We start from the raw sequence: 14,966 nt of genomic DNA, 5'->3' as shown, positions 1-14,966 counted from the left end.
AAAATGAACATCATTCTCAACCTTTGCAAAGGATGAAAGATCAAGATTAAGAAATCAATAGTCTCTCTCGCACACCCAAAAACATTTCTGGAAACAAATTAAGCTTCTAAAATGTGCTGTTTCAAAGTTTAACTACACAAATAACGAATTTCAGTACACAGAAAGACTGCTTTCCTGTCCTAATTTTCTTACTGAATTTCCTTACATCCCATCTATCGCACCATCTACAACATCATGTACCACCTATCCTTCACTTGTCTGTACATCTCCCAATTTTACTTCTGATGGATAAGTTCCAAAGAAATACACAATTTGTTAGATAAATTGACAAGTGAGTCTCCTGCTAGCTCAGAAAAGTTTTATTCATGTTTCATTAAAGCATCTGTAGACAACATATCTAAAACCTGCATCTTAGCCAAAATATAATGCCACCAAATCTGTAAATTCACAACATTAAAATCCCTTCCAGAAGTGCCAAAATCAAATTACAGAGGAAATTACTGACTGAATTACAGAATCCACTCTGGTGTCTGTCTTTCCCCTACTAATAAATAATCTAGAAACAACCATTTATAACTTGTTACCTGAATATATCCAGAAATCCTCATTGTTTTCCAGAAACCAACATGGATTTTTCATTGGATGAAACACTGCCACTACTCTCTAGACACTAACCAATGACATTCCACTAAATATGGAAAAATAAAGTTACTGGCACCATGTTTATATATCTTACAGAAACTTTTGATCCGTTAGATCATGACTTTCTCCTTGATAATATTGTAAATGATGGAGTTAGACAAAAAGTCTCATATTTCACAAACTACCTATCCTTCACTGTAAATATAAGAACTTCTCTCTTGAATCCCTCCATCGTAATAAATGTAATACCTCAGGCTTTGGTTCTCTCTACAGTATTGATGTTCATTTCCACCAGTAAATTTCTGTCAGAACATCCATGCCTTCAGCTGATCTTTGCATGAGGTCATTTACAGATCAAGTCCCCGACATCTGACCACAAGAAAAAGGATAGAATGTTATAATGACCTCTAGCTGCTTTCACACCATCTAAATAATGTTAAATAGCATGAAATTCCTACTTAGCACTGCAAAAGCTTAACCAACATTTTTGGTAGAAAATAAAAACTGTCCTCCGTCCCACAAATCTGTAATATTTTACACACTAGCTATCTCACAATAGAATCTACACCCTCTTTTAGGTATCTAGTCCTTTGGCTAGTGCAATAGTTAAACTTCTACCTGCATGATGAGGACTCTAAAGCAAAAATAAACAAATTGCTCTTATTCTGGGCCTGGAAAATCTCTCATGTTCTACCACCCCATGAAGCAAAGACATGAATAAAATTATTCAGTCCAAGTTGGAGTATGCACTACTGAAAGTCAACTTTACAAAAGAAAAAAAAAACTCCAATACAATATGCAGGTCATTGATATTAGCACCCAATATTAAAAATCATTGTACGACTCTCAAAAAAGTTAAATAGGTATCCATACCTGTGACACACAGGGATAAAGATCTTATTGCACCCCAGACAAACCTAGAGGTGCAGACAATAGAGAGCCCTGATAAAGGGAGCATGAGAGTGAGTGGCCAATGCCGGCCCACTCACCTGGGGGGGGGGGTGCTGTCTAAGGTCATTACAGTAGCAGCCCTAAGAACCTTGTAAACTCCACACTGCATACAGTATACCATTTGGTCGGGAGGATACACATGTAGTGGAAGCATGCATGCACCTCCTGTAACCAGTGATTGTAGAGTTCCTTAGGGTGCCATGAGGTGGGAGGGGGTTAGGGCCCACCTCCCTGCAGTAGTATGATGATGTGCCATTATCTTTGATATCCTCACTGGCCCAGTACATTGGTCAGGTTGAGTCTTTGGAGGCTAAGACAGGGCCAGAAGTGTCAGGGAATGAGTAGAAGAGCTGTTGTCAGCTCATGATGAGCTGTGAGAAAGGAGAAAAAAGAAAAAAATAAGCAAAATGGTTCCTAATAGAACATTAACTGAATTCTGCCTTCTTCTTCTGAAGCATAATTTTGTAATAAGACATGCCATGAGAAATTAGACTTATAACCTAAGATTTTAACCTAGGAATATACCTCATCTGTTTGCTTCTCAAACAAAATTATGGCACAGCCACCACAGTTATTCAGTCTTTATCCTAAGCTGTTAGAGGCACTTCCAGCCTCAGTTTAAAATTTAAATTGTTATATAAAATTTCACAATGCTTTCAATGAGTTTCACAATAAAGAAGCTTTGCATAACTTCTTCACTATTGATGGCGCTGCACAATGTGGTTTCTGTACAGTTGTAGTTTATACAGCTTGGCTTTCCAGGCATAAAACTTAAGTCCTAATAACACATCAAATGATTAATTAACCATATACACAGCCGTCCTCTAACTATTGTAAATATTCATTTTTCTACAACACTTATCCTATAAGCAATGTAAAATGTATTCTAATATGCTGGATTAACCATATCCATTTATTATGTTTCATCCAGTGCTACATACCAGGCTACTCTGTCTCTGAACTACACATACTGAGATATTTATTTTGCATTATGAATTGCTATTTTTCTGTTTTACCTTCTGTAATACTGTTTTTATGTATCACTCTGACTGGGACTTAAATTGGTCAATTTTCATCAGTGTTTTGTTACAGTAAACATAATCAAATAAATAAATAAATGCACACATATCAGAATAAATAAATGAATGATTGAATAAATTAAAATGGAATATCGGGTTGGAAGGGTTGTCAGAATGGTTGGTTAAGGTCTTCACCTCTCAGTCAGAGTATAGAGAGTTGGATTCTGGCCTCTGGTTATTAGCTAGGCGTGAATGCATTCACATTTAAGTTTCTGAAGCTGGAACAATGCTGTCCACTTGCATAAAAATAATCAGATACAGAGCAGTGCATCACTGCTCTTCCTTTTGCTTCCTCATGAACCTCCTAGCTCCTCCATTTTATTGTCTATGATACGATATCGTACACATTGAATGTAATCTTAAAATGGTGCAACCTTTTTGTAAAGACTTGCCACGCTTTTGTGTGAAACCTTTTGCAAAAACTTGTCAAACTCCTGTGTGTCATATAGTATCTGCTTTGTTTTATTTTTTTGAATGTCCTGTGTATATCATGTATATACTGCTGTGTTTTAATGTGCGAACGTTTTCATTTTTCCTCTTTGTATTAAATTGGAATGTACCTCCTGGGCTATATGGGAATTTACCCAAAGGCAATCTAAATGGTTGAGGCAGCCCCTTATAGCCAGTATTAAATATAAGCAAAATCCAATACTTTTCAAGAAAAAATCAATGACTATCTGACAGATGGCAGCAAGTCAGTATTTCAGGGATAGTGTCTGACTGGGTCTACATCTGACTGTCTTACAAAGTACTTTTGAGGGATATGACACTGATAGTTGCCTTATTGTTAATACAGTATATATATTTTTCCAGGGCTTTAAATATTATTTGTGTTACATATTACTGTTTTGTAACTGTTTTTGTTTGTTTTGTTCATATTGAGTTGCAACTGTCACGTGTTTTTTTTGGCCCATGTCATGACTGAAATGGATCTAATGACCAGATGACTTACCAGGTTAGCAGATGAATGAATGAATGAATGAATGAATAAATAAATAAATAAATAAATAGCAATTTGCACATATTATTTCTTATCTGTTTTTGTGAAATAACTCATTTGATTTGTGGCTGCTTAAACAAACAAAAAGGGCAAAGAGGGTAGATATACTTAAAACAGAATCATAGTCCTTAACATGAATTTATACAAGGGTATTTCCCTTTATTTTTAGAAATGTAATGCCAAAATAAGCATTTTTAAGCATTACTAAATGCAAATTTGCATTAAAACATTTCAAACTGTTTATGTCTCCTGTAACTGATACAAAGGGCTATGAAAAAGTTTTAATTATAAATAGGTCTTGCAAAAGTATTTGTTCTGGTGCAAAACATATAATCTCAATTGATCCGATCTACCCAGTTCAATGCGATGACTAGTTGCCACAGCCACTAGTCAGCTAGATACCCTTCAGCTTTCGTAGGTTCATAGATGTGTACTAGGCTAATGACCACTAAGGCCTTTTTAAGCCTAGTTGTGTGTCCTAATCTCTGACAAGTTCTGGTAGCCTTGATAAGTGTAGGCAGTGGCTTGGGAGATGAAATACGTGCTACCCGTGTCCATTAGAGACACAGGTGCCAAACCAGGAATGACTTTCCTGTTTCCACCTGTCCATGTTGCACTTGAATTGGGTTAGGGAAGGTTCCAGAGAAGGGGTTGTCTCTGGGATACATAGCTGTCTCTCTATCACAGACAAGGTTTGAATCTTTAGAATGGGTAACATCGGTGCTGTTTGTTTTGCAGATATGCAAGAGGTCCATCAGGGTGGGGTCTGACAATGTCTTGTATGCCAGGCATAGATCTCTGGTAACAGCCAGTAGGGGACGGAATATAGGGCTAGACCTTTGAAATAGTCTGTGGAGGACATGTTACTTATGCCCTGTATTCTTTTAGTAAGGAATCTCTGTGGACATTCCAGTTGTTGGATGTGCCTGGTTAGGTACATACCAGAGGCGCCATTTCACTCAGTGATAGGTCTGATGAATGCTTCAGTGGAAAAGTGACATCCTTGGACCTAGATGCCATACCTTTATTTATAAGTTGCACAACATAGAATGATTTCCTCACTGCTCTAGACATGTGATGGTCAAAGGCTAGATTACTGTCCATGTATGTCACCAAGTCCCTAACTACTGGCTTGACTCTGATGGGTGTGTTGTGAATATGATAAGTACCAAGGGTGAATAACTTCCTGAAGGGTGCTATTATGCATTTCTTGGCATTTAGATTTAATCCATTGCTCTGACACAAGTTATTTATGTGTCAGCCATTCCTGGAGAACATTAATGTCAGTAAGGGATTCTGTGACTGCTCCTAATCTGAAGTCATCTGCAAATTTGGTAAGCCAGTGGCCCTTGACATTGGCTTTGACTTCAGAGAAGAAAATGACAAAAAAGTAGCCTCAGGACCAATCCATGAGTGACTATAGTAGTGGCTAGCCTCTTTGTACAGGTGGATTCCCCAATTCTAACTTCTTGGGTCATGACTGTGAGCCAACTTGCTGTCAACCAGTTGACATAAGGGTTTATACCTAACCTCTTTAGTTTGTAAACAATGCCCAAGTTGGGTATTATGTCAAAAGCCTTGAACAGGGCAAGGTAGGCAGTGTGAACAGTTTTGCCCTCATCTGTTGTTTTGATGACCTTTTCAAAGAAGTCCACCTGGTTTAATAGACATTACCTGCCCTTGACAAAACCAAATTGCATTGGGTCCATTGATGGTGGTTTCTTAAGTCATTATTGATCATTTCCATGTTAATTCATTCCATGGTTTTAAGTATGAGATAAGTGAGACTTACGAGTCTGTAGTTTCCAAAATCTATAGATAGCCTACCTTTGTATAGAAGGATGACTATTGCTGTTCTCTATTCATTAGGTATGAAACCTTTTTGGAGGCTATGGCTAAACAATGGTTCCAGAGTGCCTGATAGGTCAGATTTTATGGTATTCAGAAGGCATCCTGGTATATTGTCTGGGCCTATTGATGCAGCATTATTGGTATTAGACAGAGCATTGAGGACCTGTTCCCTAGTGATAGTAGGAGGAGTTATATTTGATAGCATTTCCTGAGAGAACATTGAGGGAATGGGAGGTGTAAAGTTATAGCTGAATTTGTTTGTCAGTAGTTTTGTTATATCTTCTAGCTCAATATAGGTGGCTCCATTAGCAATAAGCACTGCACACAATTCCGTGTCTGATATTTTTTCATTGTATCTTTGTTTTTGAACTCTTTTAATGCCTCAAAATCACTCCAAGTGCTTCTTTTACAATTTAGTGTGTTTCCCTCAAAATGGTGGATGATAGGGCCTGCCTTGGTAACATGAGCTGGTTTTCTTGCTTTCATTCCTTCTTCCCAGAATACGTTTCAAGTCCTCTTTATATGACTCATGCTAGACATAAGGAAGTAGTGCTGTTTTCTCATGCCATTAAGATTGAATGGCAAAACTGTGAAGCACTGTCATCTAAACACACCTTCTGTAACAGAGCTGCTTCTGTGTTTATCTGACTGAGCCTCATTTATGTGTCTGTCAGAGCTTGTTCTATGGTATAAATAACTGTTAGCTACTTGCAGCAAAAGAAACTAGATAAATAACATGTTTTTGTAAGAGGAGTCTTTTGTAGTCCTAAAAGATTTGACAAATGCTCCCACACACTCTCATGCTGAGGTGTGAAAACTCTCACTGCAGTAAATGATCCTTGCTGTACATTTACAAGTGACAAGTAGTAGGACTATAAACTTAGTGTGTCTGCTACTTCTCAATGCCTTCAGTGGGAGGATTTTTCTCTTTCATGAATGATGCAGACTTAAAATGTGCTTTACTAGTTCCTCAATTATAGGTTCATAGGTTCATAGGTTAGTATTTCTGTCATGTTCGCCCTCTTTTGTATTTCTGTCATGTTCGCCCTCTTTTTTTTCTATTTCATATTTATTTATACTTTGGTAACCAGGAATGTGAACTGGTCCCTGAACCCTTTTCAGCCACAACTTAGGCTACATTGGCAAAAATAATAACAATTATTAAATGCACTTATCAATGTAAAGAAAAAAAATACTGGCATAAAGACATTGACCAAGACTCATGTGCAAAACATAGCCAATGGGTGACAGTGACCAAGTGAATCAGTGAGCAACATTTAGTAGAATGTCTACATTAACAATGCTTAACTATACTGTGTTTATTATAAATAATTCATTGCATGGACACACACACACACACACACACACACACACACACACACACACACACACACACACACACACACACAAAGTGTGTGCATGTGTGTGTTTCTGTATATGTGTATAAAGTAGATGTGTACAAAAGCATGAGTGTGTGTGTGTGTGTGTATGTGTGTGTGTGTGTGTGTGTGTGTGTGTGTGTGTGTGTGTATGTGTGTGTGCATTTTGTACTTCGGATTTCCTTTTTTCCTTTTTTAGTGTTTTTAATGCAAGGGCACATAATAAATGTATGTTAAAGTAAATTCAGCTGTATATTATGTTTGCACTCTATCATTGTAAGGACTGAGTCAGTCAATAGGAATCTCATAGAATAGATTTGCATGTACCAGATATGCATCCCCCTCTGGAAGGTTGTCACAAAATAACATAAAAGACCTTTTTATGCACAGTATCAGTGCACTTAGTCGACAGTGTTGCCACTTGACTCTCTGCAGTTCTGGCTTGTGTGTGTGTGTGTGTGTGTGTGTGTGTGTGTGTGTGTGTGTGTGTGTGTGTGTGTGGAGAGGCTTGAAAATTGTAAATGCGTTGATACTTTACAAGAAAAATATTTTCTGACTTTTCTCTGAATATCACAGAAATCTTTGATACTACATTTAAGTTAGCTTAACATATATTATAAATAACATTTAAAGCTTAGCATTTCAATACTGTGTTGCTTTTCATGTAAATTTGTCAGAATAGGTGACAAATGCCTTTAAACCCCTAATCTAATTGCTTTGTTTTGCTATGAAAGCCAAGTGTTAAGTTCTCCTCCCCTCTGCAATAAAAACAGCAGAAAACAGTTCCACAACTTTCTGTCTTTTTTTATATCAGCTGCTGTGCTCCTGACATTAGCAGGATTAATTGCCCATCTAAGACTGACAGCAGTACCTGACAGGGTAAACTACAGATTTAATTGTGCATATATGTCATGCAGTTGGAGACAAATTTCTCTGCAAAGTATGTTAGAAGTTGAGTTTTAAAAAAAGTAGGTGGCCTTTTCCCTTCCTTTGACTCCAATGCAAGGAAATACAAATTTTAAAAAGTACAAGCAGGTTTCTGGTATCTACACAATGCTGGAACCATATTGTAGAGAAAAAGAAACCTAACGATTGAGTTAAACTGTATGAGAGGATGGAGGTTTCCTTTAAGTCATTTCCCAAATCACATAATGCACTGCACTTCGCTGCTTCATCAGATGTTATTTGTTGTTAACAGCTAAACCTCCAGGCTGTTTTAGCATTCTTTTTAAACATCACAATCAGTAGTTTGTTTATTCTTTTTAAATGTATTTGCTTTTTTCTTGATGTTCAAGTCTTTTCGTGATTCGGGTCAGATCATTTCATTTTCTTTCGGTCAGATTTCATTTTTATTGTTTTCCTCCACAAGTTCTGCTATAGTGCAGTTTTCTACCTTTGTTGGGGCTGCTTGTTGGCATTTTCTATCTTTTTATGCAGTTGTTCCACTACCTGAAAAGATTATATGCTGGAGAAAAGAACAGATAAACAGGAAAACAGAGATGAAAATGCTAACATGCAGGAGTCAGTCCCCACCTCAAGATAAGCAAGGATTGTGTATAACTTACTTGGGAGTAAATCATTTGTGCACTGTTTGCTCTATTTGTGCTAATTTTGAACCTTAATTTTGAAACGGGTATTACCATGAAAACTGTATTCTAATGAGAATAGATAGCTAGAAGGGAAAAGCATCATTTGGAAGAGGAAAGTCTTTCAAGTCCTCTTTTGGGCTTTCTCTGTTCTTCCAGATTAGAGACTGTTTCCCACTCTGACACAGTAAATTTGTCTGACACTTCACTGGAAAATCTTTCCATTTGTGGTATTTGGTGTCTGCTGTTTTTGTAGTTGCAGATGTTATTCTCAGAAAATGCCATAGTGGCATTTTTGGAAGTCTAAATCAATGTTATCAAGGTTTCTGTCTCATTCTAGATCTTTCATTTACGTCCATTAGGACCCTTCATTCACTCTGCTTTCCTCCTGTGCTATTGAACCTAGAACACAAGATGATGAGGAGGACCCTGGTAAAGACTCAGATGATATTGAGAGTCTCTTTTTCTCCTCTATTCCAGGACAGCAAGACAGCAAGAGATGGCACTGAACCCTAGTCTCATGTAGATCCCTTGTTTAATACCAGGAATACTGAGGCAGTACCAATCACTACCAAGTCTTCAACACTGATCATTCCTTGAGTGTCAGTAGCCTCTGTGCTGACTTGTTTGATGTCAAACAGTACTAAAGCAAGAGGTATCAGCACTGAGACATCAACCCCTATCATGGCACTGTTGCCCTCGGTGCTATTTTGAGGTGTTGACCCCTTCAGTATTTGATGCCTCAGGTCAGGCCTAAAAGCTTCTACATTGGCACCAATGTCATCCTTGGTGCGAGTGGCTGGATGGTGGAGTCAGTGCCAGGTCCTTCTGTGCCAATGAGTGCAAAACTGGCAGTTCAATCTAGATTGGAAGCTTGAACATCAACATGGACTTTGCAGACATTGATGCAACAGTCCATGTTGGCTAATCAGTCCCAAATCTTTGCACAGATATGAGCCTTAGCCACAGACTCTCACCAGTCTGAGATTTTAGCTCACCTATCGTCTCACCGAGGGACTTTTCCCAACCCTGGTGTCCCATGAAGAAATGATGGAAGAGAATGCATCTAGTCTCCCTGATGGAGTCATCCCCCCTAGATAACAAGAATCACAGAGAAGAAGTTTCCCAAATGTCCATTCCTATGCATGTAGTCTCCCTGATGGAGTCATCCCCCTAGATAACAAGAATCACAGAGAAGAAGTTTCCCAAATGTCCATTCCTATGCATGTAGTCTCCCTGATGGAGTCATCCCCCTAGATAACAAGAATCACAGAGAAGAAGTTTCCCAAATGTCCATTCCTATGCATGTAGTCTCCCTGATGGAGTCATCCCCCCTAGATAACAAGAATCACAGAGAAGAAGTTTCCCAAATGTCCATTCCTATGCATGTAGTCTCCCTGATGGAGTCATCCCCTAGATAACAAGAATCACAGAGAAGAAGTTTCCCAAATGTCCATTCCTATGCATGTAGTCTCCTGATGGAGTCATCCCCTAGATAACAAGAATCACAGAGAGGAGGTTCCCCAAATGTCCATTCCTATGCATGTAGTCTCCTGATGGAGTCATCCCCTAGATAACAAGAATCACAGAGAAGAAGTTTCCCAAATGTCCATTCCTATGCATGTAGTCTCCCTGATGGAGTCATCCCCCCTAGATAACAAGAATCACAGAGAAGAAGTTTCCCAAATGTCCATTCCTATGCATGTAGTCTCCCTGATGGAGTCATCCCCCCTAGATAACAAGAATCACAGAGAAGAAGTTTCCCAAATGTCCATTCCTATGCATGTAATCTCCCTGATGGAGTCATCCCCCTAGATAACAAGAATCACAGAGAAGAAGTTTCCCAAATGTCCATTCCTATGCATGTAGTCTCCCTGATGGAGTCATCCCCCTAGATAACAAGAATCACAGAGAAGAAGTTTCCCAAATGTCCATTCCTATGCATGTAGTCTCCCTGATGGAGTCATCCCCCTAGATAACAAGAATCACAGAGAAGAAGTTTCCCAAATGTCCATTCCTATGCATGTAGTCTCCCTGATGGAGTCATCCCCCTAGATAACAAGAATCACAGAGAAGAAGTTTCCCAAATGTCCATTCCTATGCATGTAGTCTCCCTGATGGAGTCATCCCCCAAGATAACAAGAATCACAGAGAAGAAGTTTCCCAAATGTCCATTCCTATGCATGTAGTCTCCCTGATGGAGTTATCCCCCCTAGATAACAAGAATCACAGAGAAGAAGTTTCCCAAATGTCCATTCCTATGCATGTAGTCTCCCTGATGGAGTTATCCCCCCTAGATAACAAGAATCACAGAGAAGAAGTTTCCCAAATGTCCATTCCTATGCATGTAGTCTCCCTGATGGAGTTATCCCCCCTAGATAACAAGAATCACAGAGAAGAAGTTTCCCAAATGTCCATTCCTATGCATGTAGTCTCCCTGATGGAGTCATCCCCCTAGATAACAAGAATCACAGAGAAGAAGTTTCCCAAATGTCCATTCCTATGCATGTAGTCTCCCTGATGGAGTCATCCCCCTAGATAACAAGAATCACAGAGAAGAAGTTTCCCAAATGTCCATTCCTATGCATGTAATCTCCCTGATGGAGTTATCCCCCCTAGATAACAAGAATCACAGAGAAGAAGTTTCCCAAATGTCCATTCCTGAAGAGCCCTGTTTTGGGGAGATCTTCACTTAATTAGACTGAATGGGGGATTGACTTACTGACCCCCTCCTCCCTACTGAAGTATATTCTTCAGGGATCTTTTCATTGAAGGCCATCCTCTTGAGTACTTCACTGAGCCAGAAAGATGGTTGCACTTGTCATGCACAAGGCTTTACAGGAGCCAGGTGTAGTAGCCACTGTGCCATTGAGACCAAAGAGAATTATCCAGCCTCTCGTGGACTTTGAATTGTGGAATAAGACTCTGCTAGTTGATTCTGAAGTGGTAATAGTGGCCATTATGAAAGAACCTCCAAAGTGGTAACACATGGCCATTATGAAAGAAGCTCAGATGGGTGTCCTTCAGCATCTATATCACCTCGAGTGTGTAAATATCGAACAAGTGCATCATCGAATATTCACATACTCAAAGAAGTTATTGTGGGGGCCGCGCCCCCATCGCTCCCTGATAAATATATATTCCCACTCTGAGACCACACTACAGTGAAGAAAGGGCAAAAATCCAGATCTTCACTGTACTGTAAAAAATATTCACAAACTTCAACTATGTGAATATTCGACAATGTAAGCATTCGATATTCACGTACCCGATGAAGTGATGGGTACCCGTCCTTCATTCTACCCATCAGTTAAGGAGTCTAATGTTTTGGGCCAGTTTGACAAGTATGTCTGTGTGGTCTGTACCTTTTCTATACTGGTGTCCACTAACTGACTAACATGAACAAAATTCAGTGAACACTAATGGATGAGATACATGACACATTGATGAATATGCTGCATGGTAAATGAAGAAAATTAGAGTTCCATGTGGTAACCATAACTACAGATGTTCTGTAGTCCTATCTCTCCTTCATTGTTACATATGGGTTCGGAGCCGATCCTCAGCTCTGACTCAGCCTATTACAAAGCTCAAAGTCTTCTAGCTGGCTTGTGGCTAGGTAGTATCCCATAATGCACCAGTACAATCCCCAGATCTCGTTTGCCGTGTCTACAAGTTCAGATGTGCTTCTTGCTTGGCCATGGCTAAGTTTAAAACTTTTTTGTATTATTACTATATTACTGTTTAACTTTAGTGATTATCTGGTTCCAGATAGAGTTTTGTAGTGTTAGAGTAGTTTTCAGACTTGTTGAAGTTTTTTTTTTTTTTTTTGTTTGACTCTAAATCACTTAGTTGTTGAGAACTGGTTGGCCGTTGGCCCTTGTTGTTCTCGTTTGGTATCCTGTGTGCTAGTCCTTTTCTATTTAACGTGCTCGTTTGCTCTTATTTTGCTATATATTGTGTGCAGTGTTTCTTATTATTAGAGATTTAGAAATTTAGATAATTACTTTACATATTCAGTGATTCAGCTTGTGTGCAGGGTCTTTTGATAGTTCTGACCCCTGTGTTTCTATGTCTTAGTGTTTTGAGCGTAGATTTATTTTTGAGACAGTTGGACATTTAGATATTTCATTTTTGTGTGTGTGCAGTCTAGTTGATATTTTCTGACCTTCTAAGTCTTTCCTTTCTACCTAGGTCCGTTTAAGTTAGAGGACCTAGTTCTCTGTACTTTTCCCTCTTCCCAAAGGACCTAGTCCTCTTTGTGCTTGTGTGTTTCTGCCTCTCCAGTTATCTTGTCTAAAGAGGCAAAAGGCCATAAACCTTCGGGTTTTAAAAAATGTGTAAAGTGCTCCCAGAAGATGTCAATTACAGATGGCCATAGTAATTGTGTTCATTGTCTCTGAGCCATTAATTTTCAGGAAACCTGTTTTGCCATTCCTTCAGCTCCAGAGTTCTCCAGGAGTAGAAGAACAAGCTAATTTTGAAAGGAAGGTCTCTTCAAGCCTTCCTTTGAGGAATACTTGGCCAGTTCTTCTTCTTCCTCAAAATCACATTCTTCCAAAAAAGAGAAAATTAAGACTACCAAGAGGCATTCCCCGGCACTGTCTGGTGCTTCGAAACCACCTCCTAAACTTTCTAAGCTGGATATGACTTCTACCTCCTTGGATCCACTGGCCTTGGAGCTGATTGAGGTTGTTGATATTGGGACTTCAGTTTCGGTCCCAAGCATTTTGGAGCCGATTACTGAGAGACTACATCGGAGCTGGTCCAGAGATCCTTTGCCGGTCTCCCCAACCTTAAGGTCCTCGAACCAGATCTTCCAGGTGCCTGTCAGAGGAAGATGTAGAGAGAGTAGTGGTTAGACTCCTGAAGTCATCTGCCTTGCCAAAAATGTTGGCTCCGACCCAGTCAGTCCTGGAGCCAGCTGAGTTCATTCCCCCTGTTGTGGTTCCTCCTCCAAGTCATGCCAGGGTTTCAGAGCCAGAATTTTCAGTACCACTTGTTGTGGAACCCTCAGTACCAGCTCCCCTCGAGGCTGTCTTGGAGCAAAGTTCTACAACTACATGCTGTCCATGGTGTCTAGGAGCTGATGTTCACTGGTCAGCCCCAACAGGGACACTTGGCCCTGAACCTTTTTGGTTCCTAGTCTCCCTCTCGGTGCATCAGCTAGGGTGAGCTCAGACCCTACATTCATCTCGGAGCCAATGGTTCTGGAGCCAGTGACTTCCTCTGTCCCTTCAGAGCCGATGAGGTCTTCGAAGCCAGAGAGGTCTGCCTTCGAGATGATGAGGAGTGTGCTGTCACGCTCATCAGCTCCACTCAAGGGTACTAGCACTCTTCTCCCTCGGGCACCGACCTCTGTCTCAGCATCTACTCTCTTTCTCAACAGCAGACCCACAACCTCAGGAGCCCCCTGTTGGTGGCTCACAGTCTTCCGAGACCTCCCGAGAATATCCTTCTGAGGAGCCCCCTCGGGAGAAGACATGCAAGAGGAAACATGTAGACTCCCAAGATGAGTCCATTACCTCCAAAACTGACCTCGAGGAGTCAGAAAGGTCCCCCAAGTCATCCTCTGATGATGTCTCCTTTGTAGACATCTTGGAGATCCTTAAGCAGAGGGGCGGCTGGCCCACTGTTACCCCTTCTGATGAGGAGTCAGTGTACCTGAAGGCTTTCGGGTCTCAGCCTTTAGCATCTTGGGTGTCTCCTCCTTTTGATGAACTTTTAGACCTTGTTGGTCAGAAGATATGGGAGCCTCCTGATGCCTTGGAGCCAGTTCCCAGGAGACCCAATAAATTTCTGTCTGCTCCCAAAGAGAAGGAATTCTTATCCAATGGTGTGCCTGTAGATGCCATGGTGGTGGTGGCGGCCACTAAGAAGGAACTAGTGGAGACTTCATCTGTCAATCCGCCGAACAAGGAGTCTCAAACGATGGACAGATACGGGAAGCGTATCTTTTCATCAGCAGCTTTCAAACTCAGATCGCTGAACTATCTAACACATTTTACGAGGCTTCAGAGAGATCTCCTTAAGAAGTTGCGAGATACTCTACAAGGTACATCTACTGAAGGAGTCCCTGATAAGGTGTCTGCTCAGTTGTCCACCTTACATTCCATTGTTAACTCCTCCATGAGGCTGATTTCTTATGCAGCCGATGGAGCGAGCAGGGTAGTTGGTTCAGGAGTTTCTCTTAGGAGACGCTCCTGGATGCGCTTGTGTAATTTTGCAGAGCCAATCAAGTCGATCTTTACCAATCCCCTTTGACGGTTCTTTGTTGTTTGGACCTAAGGTAAAAGACACACTCACCAGGTGCGAGCAAGAATGGAAAATGCTGTCTTTCATGGGAGTATGTATTACTGTCCCCTCTAGACCCTATCCCAAGGGTAAGAGAGGTGGTAAGATGTGGTTCAAGAAGTCCCAGAGATTTTTTCCCAGATGCACAGGGTGACTCCTTTTTTTGAGGCAGAGGAGGAGCAGC

The sequence above is a fragment of the Protopterus annectens genome, chromosome 2.part1, assembly GCF_019279795.1.
Source record: "Protopterus annectens isolate FY-2018-M chromosome 2.part1, PAN1.0, whole genome shotgun sequence".
NCBI classification, from domain to species: Eukaryota; Metazoa; Chordata; order Ceratodontiformes; family Protopteridae; genus Protopterus; species Protopterus annectens.
This window is presented reverse-complemented; position numbering follows the sequence as displayed.